The sequence below is a fragment of the Giraffa tippelskirchi genome, chromosome 8 (genome assembly GCF_054371585.1).
Source record: "Giraffa tippelskirchi isolate mGirTip1 chromosome 8, T2T-mGirTip1v1.2.pri, whole genome shotgun sequence".
Taxonomy (NCBI): Eukaryota; Metazoa; Chordata; class Mammalia; order Artiodactyla; family Giraffidae; genus Giraffa; species Giraffa tippelskirchi.
In genome coordinates, this window is record NC_137282.1 from 127,549,523 (window position 1) to 127,563,343 (window position 13,821).

A 13,821-nucleotide genomic window follows, 5' to 3' on the forward strand; every position below is an offset into this window, starting at 1 on the left:
TTATTGGAAAAAGGGTAAAATGATCCAGTTATTCACCAATAGGAAATTTGTTCAGTAGTTTATGGCTAAAATAGTGTTTTAGAAAACAATTCAATGCTTAGTGAAGTGATCATGATACAGTAATGGATATGAAGTTATGAAATGGCACAGCTTACTCTTATCTTTAAATTCAGCTATATAAATGTAGATGAAGATAGAGATTAATATGACACATCAATAGATACAGATAGATATAGAAACCCAAACGTTAACGGTGATTATCTCTGGGAGGCCCAACTACTGATTATCATTAATTTTTCCTTCTTTTTTGTCTGTTTTTAATGATAAACATGTACTACTTACGTAAAAGGGCTTCCCAGGTGGCTCAGTGGTAAAGAATCCATCTGCCAAGCAGGAGACTTGGGTTCATTCCTTTCCTGGGTGGGGGAGATACCCTGGAGAAAAAATGGCAACCTACTCCTGTATTCTTGTCTGGAAAATCCCACGGACAGAGGAGCCTGGCTGGCTACAGTCCATGGGGTCACAAAGGCTCAGATATGACTTAGCGATTAAAAAACAACTTTTGTGAAAACACAAGCCTAAGAGTTCATCTCTTTTTTTAAGAGACTCTTGAATGATCCTATAAATAGCAGCTCAGGGTAGAGAGTTTGAAACTTTGTTTTTAAAGACCACATCTGTTCAAGCAGATGATTACCAGACCTTTATCATAGAGTAGGGAGCTGCTCACCCTATTCTAAGTTCCAGCATTTTGGTTACAACACTGACCCCTCCCAGGCCACTGGCCAGTGGGGGCCACATCCAGAAGCTGCATCCCCAAACTACCAGGATCAAAACTGGGTAGGCTTGTCAAAAACAACAACAACAAAAAAACAACTGGGTAGGCAGGGGAGGCTCCAGAATGTCTAAGGAAAGCTGGTCATCTCTGAGGAGTGTTCTTGGGACCAATTTCCAACCTGCATTTCCAAAGCCAACACACTGTCTTCACTTCCAATTTTAGTTAAAAATCACCAAGTGCTGTTGGCTGAATTGTATCCTCCCCCAAACTTGTATGTTGATGTTCTAATCTCCAGTTCCTCAGACTGACTGTATTTGGATATTGGGTCTGTAAAGAGATAATTAGTATAAAATAGGGACTTCCCAGGTGGTGCTAGTGGTAAAGAACCCACCTGCCAATGCAGGAGACACAAGAGATGGACGGGAGTTCGATTCCTGGTTTGGAAAGATCCCCTGGAGGAGGAAATGGCAATCCACTCCAGCATTCTTGCCTGGAAAATTCCACGGGCAGAGGAGCCTGGTGGGCTACAGTCCAGGGGGCCTCAAAGAATCAGACACGACTGAGCAACTGAGCAAAACACAAGGTAAAATGAAGTCAACAGGTGAGCCCTACTCTCATATGACTGGTGTCCTTATAAGAAGAGATTAGAAAGAGAGAGAAAGCCCCTTGTCTAGGGGATTCCCTGGCGGTCCAGTGGTTAGGACTCCATGCTTTCACTGCCGAGGGTGAGGGTTCAATTCCCGGTTGGGGCACTAAGATCCCAAAAGCTGTGCAGCGGTCAAAAAAAAAAAGCCGAAAGAAAGAAAGAAGAGATTAGGACCTAGGCAGGGGGAAGGCCACGTGAAGACAAAGAGAAAAAGAGGGACCTTAAAAGAAATCAACCCTGCTGACACCTTGATTTCAGATGTCTGGCCTCGAGAACTGTGAGAAAATTAATTTGTGTTGTTGAAGCCTCCCCAGCAGGAGTCCTGTGCTTCAGCAGCCTGAACAAACTATAATTCACTAATTTTCCTAAAGATATGCTTTTACGCAAGACTGAGAAAATATGCATTGTCCACAGCAAAGACTATTACCTTTTGGTGGTGGCTCTGAGAGATGGAGTTGATGGTGACTGGGGGACCTTGGGTAACCCCAGCCCTTAGGTGCCACCACTGCAGGCTACATGTGAGCATCCCTGGCCTTTCTGGCAGACAAAGGTCAGGAAGTAATTCCAGTGCTCATCCCCCCTGGGAAGCACCCAGGGCTTGCCCCAAGATGTGACCTCCAGTTCCCTGTCCAGCGCTACTACCAGGAGCTGCAGCTTGGCCCCCAGGCCTCTGCTGGGTCTCAGCGGTCCCTGACCAGAGGGACCCTCCCTGAAGGGGCTTCCCCAACTCCCAGACCTGCCCTTCCCTCATCTCTATCTCCAGAGATTCATCTTCACACTGCCATCAGACCGTGGAATACGGCTGTTGGTTTGGAGGAATTGGCTGTCTCCACATCTCTGGAATGGCCCTATGTGGAGCTTCAAAGCCCTGGGCATCTTCCTCTCGGAGGCTACATTGCTGGCAGACTCTTGAGAGTCCCTTGGCCAGCGAGGAGATCAAATCAGTCAATCGTAAAGGAAATCAGTCCTGAATATTCATTGGAAGAACTGATGCTGAAGCTGAAGCTCCAATACTTTGGCCACCTGATGCGAAGAACTGACTCATTGGAAAAGACCCTGATGCTTGGAAGGATTAAGGGAGGAGGAGAAGGGGGCGACAGAGGATGAGATGGTTGGATGGCATCACTGACTGAATGGATCTGAATTTGAGCAAACTCTGGGAGATGGTGAAGGGCAGGGAAGCCTGGAGTGCTGCAGTCCACGGAGTTGCAAGGAGTCGGACACAACTGAACGACTGAACAACAACATCCCTCAAATGTATTCAAATGGACCCACGTGCCACGGCACGTATAATTTACATAAAGTACAGGAGCTGAGTTACCATTGCGTAGTTAACATTTTGTAGACCATTTAGCCATTTCATCCTTACAATATGCTTTTCTAATTTGGGAGCCAGCAATGATCCCAGCTGTGGCTCAGGTTTTGCCATGAGTGTTTGAAAAGCTGGGTGGCCTGACCCCCGAGGATCCCTCCAGGCACCCCGGGTCCAGTCACAGAGCCCCAGTCTCCTTGGGTGCTGTAGCATAGGAGGGACAGCACTTTTCCAAGCAGAGCTGTCTCTTCCTTGTCTCTAAACCTGCTGTTTGGCTACTTCCCACCTCTTCTTGCTTCTAGCAGATTTTCAAGGAGGTCAGAAAAGCCAAGGGCTAGGAGGTCCTTGGGGTTTCCAAGGTGGCGCTAGTGTTAAAAAAATAAACAAACAAACAAAAAAACCCCCACCTGCCAATGCAGGAGATGTCAGAGACACTGGTTCAGTCCCTGGTTTGGGTTACAATCCATGGGGTCGCAAAGAGTCGGACTCGATTGAGCAGCTAACACACACTTTCAGTTCAGATAAACAACACTTTTTTTTAGTATCAGGGCATCCCAAATGTTGTAGTTGATCTGAAACTCAACTGGGTGTCCTGTATTTTTATTTACTGAACTGCTCACCCTCTGAGTGCCCCCTTCCATTTGGGTCCAGCCCCTCCGCCCTGCAGCTGTGAGTTTTCTTGACACCTCAACAGCATGAGTCACACAGTTGTGGACTTCTAGGCAAATGTTTTTGAGCATAACAGCATCATGGTTTGGGGGAATCCCCACACTGTCCCCATCACGCATGTGTTGGCAAAGCAGAAACCCTAAAATGATGCCTGTAAGAGGAAAATAGAAGAGGCGACGGGAGTTTGTGATGTCCTGCAGAGACCCCCAGCCGTGGCCATGCTGCAAAGCCGGGCATAACTCGATCTCTGGCTCGTCACCACTCAGGGCTTGCTTTGAGGATCGGTGATATTGGAGATCACACCTTCCCAGCCAGCTCCTTTGAGGGCCTGATAGTCTTTCTTCCCCGCCTTTCTGAGAAGAGGTCTACTGGGAAGAACGGGCTTGAGGGCTGGGTGAATGGGCAGGTTGCTTGACTTCAGGAGTAACAATAGTGTCTTCGTCATGGGATTGCCCGGGGTGGGGGCGGGGCGGGTTACAGGAGGATATTCGTGTAAAATGCTGGCACACGGTAAGTGCTTAGTCTCAACGGTGGCTCTTGTTTATAATCACACCAGGACTTCTGCTTTGCCACAAAGCCAGGCCTTCTTAAAAAAAAAAGCAGGCTCTCAGTTCTTGGGACTCCCACAGTGTGTCCCCAAAGAAGTTTGGAGGTCTTCCGTGGCCCAGCATTGGCAAGAAGCTGGTGTCACCTGTTGGTACTTGGTCTGGGTTAGATGTTGAGTCGCCCAGCAGAGCCCCGAGGAGGTTGGCTGTGAGGGCTGAGGAAATAAATTTCCACCTGGCAGTTCCCTGAGGGAGGGCAGGCCACATTCAGTGCACATGCTCCTGTTGGTGGGGGCAGGGAGGGGCGCGGGGGGGGTGTGTCCGGAGGGGGAAGAAAGGAGGGGGGCGTGGGAAAGGACCTGCCAAACTCGGGTCCGGTTTCCTCCTCTGGAACGTCCACCCGTGGACCCGAGGTGGGAAAGCCCCCGACGTGGGACCTCTCTTCCCTTGACACCTGGCTCTGCACTGTGGGGTTGGGACACTCGGCTTCTTAGAAAGAAACTGAAAGCCCTGAGGAGAAACTCCCCCACTTCCCCTTCCTGAAGAGGAACTTGGAGTTGCCCTGACAGGAAAGTCTTGGTGGGGTTTCTCGGAAGCTGCCACCGCTGCTCTACTGAGGAAAACCGCAGGCCCGGGGCCAGGCCAGGGGCCCGGCCGGTGGAGAGCCGGCCATTGACAAAGCCGTGGCCCAGCTGAATTGGGAAGCCGCCAAGGTTTTCTCTGCAGCTCCACCTGCCACCTCCCCTCTGGGGAGTCCTCACACTGCTCCCCTTCCCTCAGCCGCCCCGGGGTCCCCTTCCAGCCAAGCTCGGGCTCTCTACCCCAGACCCCTGCTTGTGTCAGAGCGCCAGCGTCCCCTGCTGTGAACGTGTTCTCCCCCGTCACGATGCAGACATCCAGTTACCATCCTTGCAGAGACCTGGGGGGCCCGAGGGGGCCCAGGGAGCTATGTTGTAGAATAGCTCTCACCCTCTGAGCTGTCTCGGGTGGCCTGGTCAATGGAAAATGGGCATCTTCTGGGCACATAGGGCTGCCTGCCTCAATGGTGGCTGCTGTTTGCTTCATTTCTAGAGTGGACACAGGCTTCTCTCTGGAGACTGGGGCAGGGGGTGGGGCTCTCCCCTTCCCAGACACATCGGAGGGCTGCTGCTGCAGAGAGAAGAGGCAGTACACAGGGACAAGCCGCATGCAAGGCCCGCAGCCCTAGGAGGGGCTGAGAGACCCTCAGGGCCTATGCTTTGGTACAGACGTGTCAGTAGCTATGGTGCCAGAATCTGGCTGGGCCGTTCCCCTGCTGGAAGCTTTCCATGGCTCCCCACTGCCTGCGGGGACGAAGTCCAGATTCTGTGGCCCGTGTGTAAGGCCCTCTGCCCAGGGTCTCAACTCTCCCCTCCAGCTCCTCCTCTGGGCTTCGCTCTATTTGACCTCTGCCTCCTTCACCCAGCCATCTCCCGCTCACATGCTTTGACCCATCAGGGTCTGGATCTCTTGGGCAACTTGTCCCTGCCCCCAACTCCAGTCTAGATGGGTTAGGGGCTGCCTCTGCGACCTCACCGGGCGCATCCCTTCTGGGACCCTTACCTACACCGCCTAGTTACCGCCTAGTCTCTTGATCATCACCCAGCCAGGGATAGCAACTGTGGGCTTGGCATATCTGAAAGAACGTTTGGTAAAGGAAGAAATGAGTGCATGAGTGAAGTCAGTGCTATCTGCCAGGCCGTGTGGCAGAAAGCCCCACATGCCCACAGGCCCAGACATCCACGTGTGGATGTGTCCACCTCCATGCAGTGGGAGGAGACACGTGCTTGCTTGTCATGGTGTCCCTGTTGTGTGTGTGTGTATGTGTGTGTGTTTGTGTGTCCCTGCGTTAATCAGCCTGCATCGCTGCTGATGTCCTTCTGGACAGCAGGTGGCACTGTACCCCTCCACGGCAGCATGTGTCCATCCTGACTGCCACTGGCTGTCATCCCCGGAGGGAGCCTGCCTCCCTCATCCTACAGGGGGCCAGGCCCGCTGGGTCTCCTGGGGAATCAGTCTTGGTCTTCCAGTTGAGCAGCCAGGGCTCTGATGCCACAGTGTGCTAACTCCAGTTCAACCCACGTCTGTGGCACGCTGAACGCCCAGCGCCAACCTGGACCCCACAGGAGAGCCTGAAGTCCGGGTGGCTGCGGAGCACAAAGGTTGAAATAAAAGTATGAGCTCAAAAATAAAAAAACATAAAGTATGGTCTCAGAGTCCCAGCTCTACCTCTAACTGGCTATGTCCCTTAACCTCTCTGAGCTTGTTATTTTGTTAAGTGGAAATCATGGCAACGTGTAAGACGACATAATTGAGGTAAACAAAGTCCCTACTTCCCTGGTGGATCAGATGGTAAAGCGTCTGTCTACAATGTGGGAGACCTGGGTTTGATCCCTGGAGAAGGAAATGGCAACCAGTACTCCAGTACTATTGCCTGGAAAATACCATGGATGGAGGAGCCTGGTAGGCTACAGTCCATGGGGTCGCAAAGAGCGACTGAGTGACTTCTCTGTCTCTGTCTCTGTCTCTCTCTCTCTCAAGGACCACGACTGGGCTGTATCATACTCTCAAATGGTAGCCCTGGAGGGCTTGTTAAAATGCGGATTCCTGGGCTTCACCTGCCAGAGTCTCAGATTCGGAGGGTCTGGGGTGGGGCCTGTGAATCTGTATTTCTAACAAGTTCCTGGGTGGGTGCTGATGCCGCTGGTATAGGGACCACATTTTGAGAACCCCTGGGTGCATAGTTAGGGGAGACACAAGGTTATAAACGCAGCAGGCTTCTGGTGAGATGTAATGGAAACAGAGGTGATGGAGGGGCCAAGGAAAGGGGACAGACCCCTGTGGCCTGGGCAGTAGGAAGGGGAGTGGACCTGGCTCTGCTCACTCCCACCACTGTTCCCAGCTCTGCCCCGGGCAGCCACGCTGGAGGAAGTGAGCCCAGCGGCCGGCCGGCCGGTTGGCGGGGCACCAGGCTTGCTTGACTCCACGTGGCTGCTGCCTTTCCCCGAAAGGGATGGGTCAGTTGGTTCTCCGCTCTGGGCCTGGCCTCTGCTGTGCTTCCTCAGCTTCTGGGAACTCGCATTTCCTTTCTGTTTCTTTTTTAATACTGCTTTCAAATCCAATTATCATGAAGGCAAAGCATGTCCATTTTAGAACATCCATACAAAGCAGAAAAGTGTAAAGAAGAAAGCGAAGATAGCAATGGAAGTTCCAATCACTCAGAGTTAATCACCGTCTACTTCCTTCCTTGTACAGGTGTCTCCTGCACAACATTCTATCCGCTTGACATTGTAGCATGAGTATTGTCCTTTGACGTGAACATCCTTAGGAAACATGAATTTAAGGGCAGCACAAGTGCACAGGTGAAGCTCTTGATGTACTAACTGTGGCCAGCGTTTCAGGTGACTTCTCCAGGCGAACCTCCCAGAAAGGGACTCGCTGGGTCAAAGGGCATGAAAATTTTAAGACTCTTGACACATATGAACCACGTGCTTCCCAAAAACATTGTGCAGGTTGGTGGCCCGGCCCAGGGCAGAAGGGGAATGATAGCTGCTGGGCCCATTTCACAATGTTTGAAATGAAATGAGGAGGCCCATGTGGCCACATGGTGGGTTGGAAGAAGGGCCTGGCACTGTCCAGCCTCCACAGCTGCTTGGGCAGTGCCATGCCCCATGCCATGCTTCTGGTGGAGGGTGTGGCACCTCTGATGGGAACTGGCCTGGGCAGAGCTGCCCTCCTGTCCTGGAGCCAGGGTGGGACTAGTTTCAGAACATCAGAAATGACCACTTCTGGGACTTCCTTGGTGGTCCAGTAGTTAAGACTCTGTTCTTCCAGTGCATGGGGCCCAGGTTCAATCACTGGTCAGGGAACTAGATCCCACATGCCGCACCGCTTGACCTAAAAACAAAAACAAATGACCACTTCTTCCCACTTCACCACCACCAACCTGACCCATCTCCGCCGGGATGGTCTCGGTAGCCCCTCATTGTCTCCCTACCCCGATCCGTCCCTTGCCGCGTTAGTCTGTCTCCATAGCAGCCAGAGAGATCCTTTTAAAACCTGAGTCAAGTTGGGTCACCCTTCAGCTCAAAACCCTCCAAAGGCTCCCATCTCACTCAGGATTAAAAGCAAAGACCTCACTATGACCTCCAAGGCCTTTAGGATCTGTGCCTCCCCTGCTCCCATTTACCTCTCTGACCTCACTTCCCACAGCTCCCTCCCTTACCTGCTCCGCTGCCCGATGCTCCTCAGAACAACCCAGCATACTCCTGCCTCAGGGCCTTAGCATTGCTGTTCCCTCTGCCTCAGCTAGCCACACTTCCTCAGCTATCCACAGGCCTCCCCGCTCAAATGTCATCTCAGAAACAACCACAGGCAAATGTGACCTATTCTGGAAAGCCCCTCCCTGACCACCGTGTTGGTTCCCTCACCCTGTGTGACGCTCCTTCAGGGCACTGCCCACTCACCTGACTGTCTGCGTTCCTACTGAAGGGAGATCTCTACGAGGACAGTCCTCTTTGCCCAGTTTGTTCTGTCTGGTTTTCTGTGAACCTGTTGAACAGACAACTTTTTTTTTTTAAGTGGGAAGGCATGGGAAACTCCCCCAACCAGGGATTGAACCCATGCTCTCTGCAATGGAAGCGTGGAATCTTAGCCACTAGACCACCAGAGAGATCTTGAATGGACAACTAACTGAAAGATTTCAGCAGCTGGGTACGTGTGTGGTTTCTCCCCTAGATCGTACCTTGCCACTTCTAAGTCGCCAGCTTGTGGACAGCACCCGGCCCATACTAAGCACCCGTGTAGTGTTTATGTACAGATGAACGCATGATGGAGGAGAACTCGAGGCAAGGCACAGGAGACTGCTGCACCGACACTGGAAAACTGGGACTCCAGATGAGCCCCTGCCACTCATAATCACAGAGGCCTTGGGCAAGTCCCCTCACCTCTTTGAACCTTGGTTTTGTCATCCATAAAATGGGTATGATGATACCTGTGCTGCCAGCATCACAGGGCTGTGGTGAGGATTAAATGGCAAATGTAGGTCAGCAAAGCCCAAGGACAGCCCTGGTCAAGCTGCAGCTCCTCTCTGCGGCTCTGCCCAACAACCCGTCACCCCACTAGCCACTCCCTGCTCCCAGTGCCTGTGGAGCCCTGCGTAGGTATGTGGGTGTCCGGGAGCCCTGCTGGTGTATTTACTAAGACTGTGCACCCTTGAGACGGGGCCAGGCCTCACCATCTCTGCATCTATCGGCAAGGCACTGTGCACGGCAGCTGGGCAGTGCCCCTTGGACATCTGATGACTGGCCAACAAATATATTCATTGAAAGCGATAGATATGTTACTGTGATATGAATAAATAAGGGTGGGGATTTCAGACCCAGACAGAGGGCTGGGGTGAGGCCACCCAGCCAGGGGCTCTCTGGGTTCTGGGCGGAGGGCCTGCAGGGACACCAAGTACCCCGACTGAAGAGGAAACGTGGGAGGGACCGGCCTCGGTGACACTGGGAGACGGCCTGGCCAGCTTCCTCCCCAGACATCTGCCGCATCGAGCGCATCTTCTGGGCTTCGGGGCAGAGGCCTGGCTACCCACCTGCATTCCTTGCTCTGTGTACCCATGATCTCATGCTGGCCTTCGGGCCGCCCATAGAAGGCTTTGCCCCACTCTGCAGACGAAGAAACAGAGGCTCAGGGAACTCAGTGCTCCGACCCGGGGCAGGGAGGCATCTCACCTGGGTTCAGGCAGGCACCCTGGTGGAATTTGGTCAGGGAGACCACGCCACACTATTCAGTCGGGTTTTAAAAGCCCCATTGATCCTATGCCCCCACTCAATAAACTCTGGTCAACCGACTCTCCCTAGGGCTGCTCAGGGGGGGTCCTGGGGTTTTCCAGGCCCAGCTGCCTTCCTTCTGCAGCCTGGATGACCCAGACAGACTTAGCTGACAAACAGGCCCTACCCGGGAGGGGCGTGGGATGCAGTGAGCGAAACTCCTTTTAGGAAGGAAATCTCAAAGCCAAGGTTGAGAAACCAGTGTCTCGCCAAGGCCTGGGGGGTAGGGGGGAGCCCAGGTGAGCCGACTCAGTCCTCAGGAATGGGTGGGGTCTTGAGGGGGGGTCGGGCACTTCCTCCCGCCCCAGCCCAGGGTCTTGTTCAATCCTTATTGAGGAGTTTCCTGGCGACAGGTAGTGACCTGTCGGCTGCCCGTGTGGGAAGCAGCTTGGCGTGGCCCTCACCATCTCATTAGCTGTGATTCACCCAGGACTCACCTGCTGTCAGGGACCTGTCCCACTGCCCGACAGAACCAGCCTGGCCGGCACCCTTGGAGAAACCCAGACCCTGTTCCTGCAGCAGTCCAGCCTCCACGGCAGCCGGGGCCAAGCCTACCTGGCACACAGTCACAACTCAGAATTAATTTCTTCAACCAACAAATATTTACTTATTTGCACACCTACTGTATACCAGGCACTGTTGCTAGTGCTGAGGACACCAAGTGAACCAGGCAGACCCAAATCCTTGCCCTCCTGGAGCTCACTTCTCATGGGAAAAGACAGACAGTAAACAAATAAGTGAATCATACAAGCTCTTGAAGATGGTGAGTGCTGCAGACAAAAAGGAGGGAAGAGCAGGATACGAGTTGCAATTTTAAATAGGGTATTAGGATGTACTGCTCTGAGAGGTGACAGCTGAGCAAAATCTGATGAAGATGAAGATGTACAAATAAGGAAGGGGAAAGATGTACTAGAAACAGCAAGTGCAAAGGACGTGGGGCAGGGATTCAGGGTGGGGGCCGTGTTTGAGGACCGGCAAGGAGACAAGGGTAGCTAAAACAGAGCTGGCAAAGAGGAGAAGGCAGTGGAAGATGAGGTTCAAGGCTGGGGGGGCAGGTCATCCAATCTGTGCAGGGTCTCACAGGCCTTTGTAAGAACTTTGGCTTTTACTCAGCTGAATTCTGTTAAAAATTCTCCAAAATCCCCCCCTTTGAGCCCAAGACAAGCTTTCCAGGCTTTTGACTGGCTCAAGAGGCCAGAGAGCTAAGCCAAGGGTCAGGGTCATTTTTGCCAGGGAGGGTCTGGAAGGACAGGTTTGCTGATCAGAATGTCACTGCCTGTGGAGGATGGGGTAAGAGGAAGATGCCTGTCAGAATCAACTACCTACTGCAGAGAGATACCGTGGGGAGAGGAGGAGAAGGGAGCAGAGGCTGAAAAGGAAAGGTGTTGGCAGTTAGAGACAGCCTTGCCCAGCCACTCCAAGCCTAACCCTCTAGACTCATCTGGGACACACCCCACTGATACTCTGCTCCAACCTCTCTGTCAGCTCTGGCCCACTGTACCTGCTGTTCCCTCAGCCTGGGAATCCTCACTGTTCTTTGCCTGGTGAGTGGGAACTCAACCTCCATGAAGGGGTCGCTGAGTCCCCAGAGCGGGTGCTCCTCCCACCAGCCCAGCTCTTCACTCCCACCCCTGGAAGCATTTTCACACTGAGTCATACCTGCCCACTGAGTCTCACTTCTCGGTGAGACCGTAGCTGTGGACCACGCTGGGGGTTGCTCACCTTTGCACCCTCTGAGTGGGGCACAGAGTAGGTGCTGAAATAGCTAAATGAGTGAGGAATCGCTTGCTAGGATTTGGATCTCTCCGAGGTTTTGGAACAGCGACAAGACCAGATTCACATTTTAAGAAGATGACTGTCTCGGTGTGTGTGTCTGTGTGTGTGCAGGTGTGGGGGAAAGATCGGAGGAGGGTGACAGCTGAGAGGCTACTGCAGCAGTCCAAGTGGGGGCAAGGGAGAGGCAAGGAAGAACAGAACCAGGGTGCCAGCTGCTGGGAGTGAGAGGAGGAGCAGTTTTTTTTTTGGGGGGGAGCATCAACACTGGCCCTGGGGGCGATGAGGAAGAGGGAGCAGAGGGTGGGGTCCAACTTTCCCTCTTGTGTTTTGTGTCCTTCTTTCTGTCCTGCCGGTGGATAGACAGAAACCACTTCTCAGACACAACACAGCACAGTGGTGAGGAGCCCAGGTTTTGAAGCCTGAATCTGGGTTCACATCCCATTTCCACCACATAGTCGCTCCGTGGTATCAGGCAAGTTTACTCAACTTCTCTGTTCCTCCTTAAGGCTGTAAGGCAAGGATGACAACTGAGAATCAGTTACTGCATTTCATTGATTCTAACATTCCCATTTTAACATCTCTGAAAGCCAAGTGAGTCTTAAAATCAATGGCATGTCATGGATTAATTGGCAAGTACTCTTTAGTGGTACATCATACATGGCATACCTGAAGACTGATGGAGCCTCAGATTTGATGAACCACAAAAATTACACAGAGAGACCGGTACCTAGCATGCCATAAGGGCTGAATAAATGTTAGCTATTATTATTGTCATTACTTGCTTTCTGGAGTACTGTTCGTCATACAAGGTAACAGATGCCGCATCAGAATAAAGAGACAAATATAATCTGAAGCTAAAAGAGAAAAGGAGCTAATTCACAAATAGCTATAAAGGTGAAAGAAATCTTAGTAATTTCCCCTCCAGAAAAACACCCAAAGCGTAATGCTTCCTCTGAAAGATCTCACAGAATTCTGCCAAAGTTCCAGAGAAAACTTCAGAAATTCCTGCTTTACAATGGGAGACCAGAACTCCTGGCTCCCTGACCGGCAGGGGGAACCAGGGCCTGTCCCCAGATGACTTTGGGGGTGTTCCCTGTGTCCTTTCGAATTTCCCTGAGTCACCGTTACTCACTGCCCACAATCAGGGCTCTGCCACCTTCCAACCAGGAGGCCGATGCCCCGGGATCAAGGGGCACCCTCAGACAGAAGTGTGATTGTGGAATGCTCAGCATGGGCCGTCGCCCGTGCCCGGCTCAGAAGAGCAGGGTGACCCTCGCCGCCGTCTTATTTTTGGCCTCTCGAGTTGCGTGCCTGCCTACTGACTTGGCAAATCCTGGGCGACTCGCCTTGTTTTCTCTCCTCACTTAAATACATGTCTGGAAAAAGCCTCCGCCCCCACAGACCCTGCTGTGTGTGGAAACGGTGACAGGCCCGGAGGAGGAGACACTGGGCGGCTGGTTCACGGAGCCTCCCCCTGGAATGGGGGGGGAAGCGGGGAGAAGAGTTGGCCCCGGCGGCGCTCTGCAGCCCAGCTGCTCAGGCCCCCCACCCACCCCAGCTCTTATTCTCTCCTGCTCTGTCTGTAACGACAAGAGACCGTCTCAGTGTCCTTTCCCTGTGTGAGGCTCACTCAAAAGTCTCTGGTGACAGGGACTGGTTTGCGCCTGGGGCTGGGAAGCAGTGGGCATGAACACTCAGGAATCTGGCCACAGGCAGGCGGCGTGCACGTGTTGGATGGCAAGGGGGTGCTGGGTGGAGGTGGCTGTGTAGCCCGCAGCTGGGGCCAGCTCTCTGCTGGCAGGCAGGCGAGGACAAAGGTGGCCAGGACACTCTACCGGGGGAATGAGGGACTGAGCACTCAGCGGTGGGTCCGTTGGGAGACCCACCCCTTTAAACAGGACAACTGTCCTTGCTCCTGGCCCCCGGACATCAGGTCAACATTCTTCCAGTGTCACAGTCTGATGGCATCTTCATTCCAGAACATGCAATCTCCTGCAGGTCTTTCCAATCATGAGTTCCACTGAGTCTCTTCTCTGGGCTGGAGTAAACACCAGGACGGTTTCAAAGCCTCAGGACACCCCATCCCACCCCTCCCATTTGCACCGGGAGGATGGAACTGACAAAGATATGTTGTTGTATAAAGGCACTTTGTGATATCTGGGGAGACAGGTGTTGTCATTCCCATTTATCACTCCCATTTTAAAGATGAGCAGGGCAAGGTCTTGGGAGGTTAACAGTCTTACCTGGGT

At 52.7% G+C, this 13,821-nt stretch overlaps 1 long non-coding RNA gene across 1 annotated transcript in view; it reads right to left on the reverse strand.

Annotated features, from left to right (window-relative positions):
* LOC145517570 (uncharacterized) overlaps nt 1–13,821 on the reverse strand; it is a 57,263-nt gene that overhangs the window by 2,802 nt on the left and 40,640 nt on the right. Inside the window, exons 2-11 of the long non-coding RNA XR_014062159.1 lie at nt 11,519–12,079; nt 10,234–10,351; nt 9,559–9,631; nt 8,710–8,980; nt 8,432–8,516; nt 7,198–7,862; nt 5,529–5,601; nt 4,917–5,096; nt 1,167–1,342; nt 343–434 (exon numbers count right to left, since the gene is read on the reverse strand). This is a non-coding gene — a long non-coding RNA (uncharacterized LOC145517570). The remainder of the gene's footprint in view (nt 1–342; nt 435–1,166; nt 1,343–4,916; nt 5,097–5,528; nt 5,602–7,197; nt 7,863–8,431; nt 8,517–8,709; nt 8,981–9,558; nt 9,632–10,233; nt 10,352–11,518; nt 12,080–13,821) is intronic.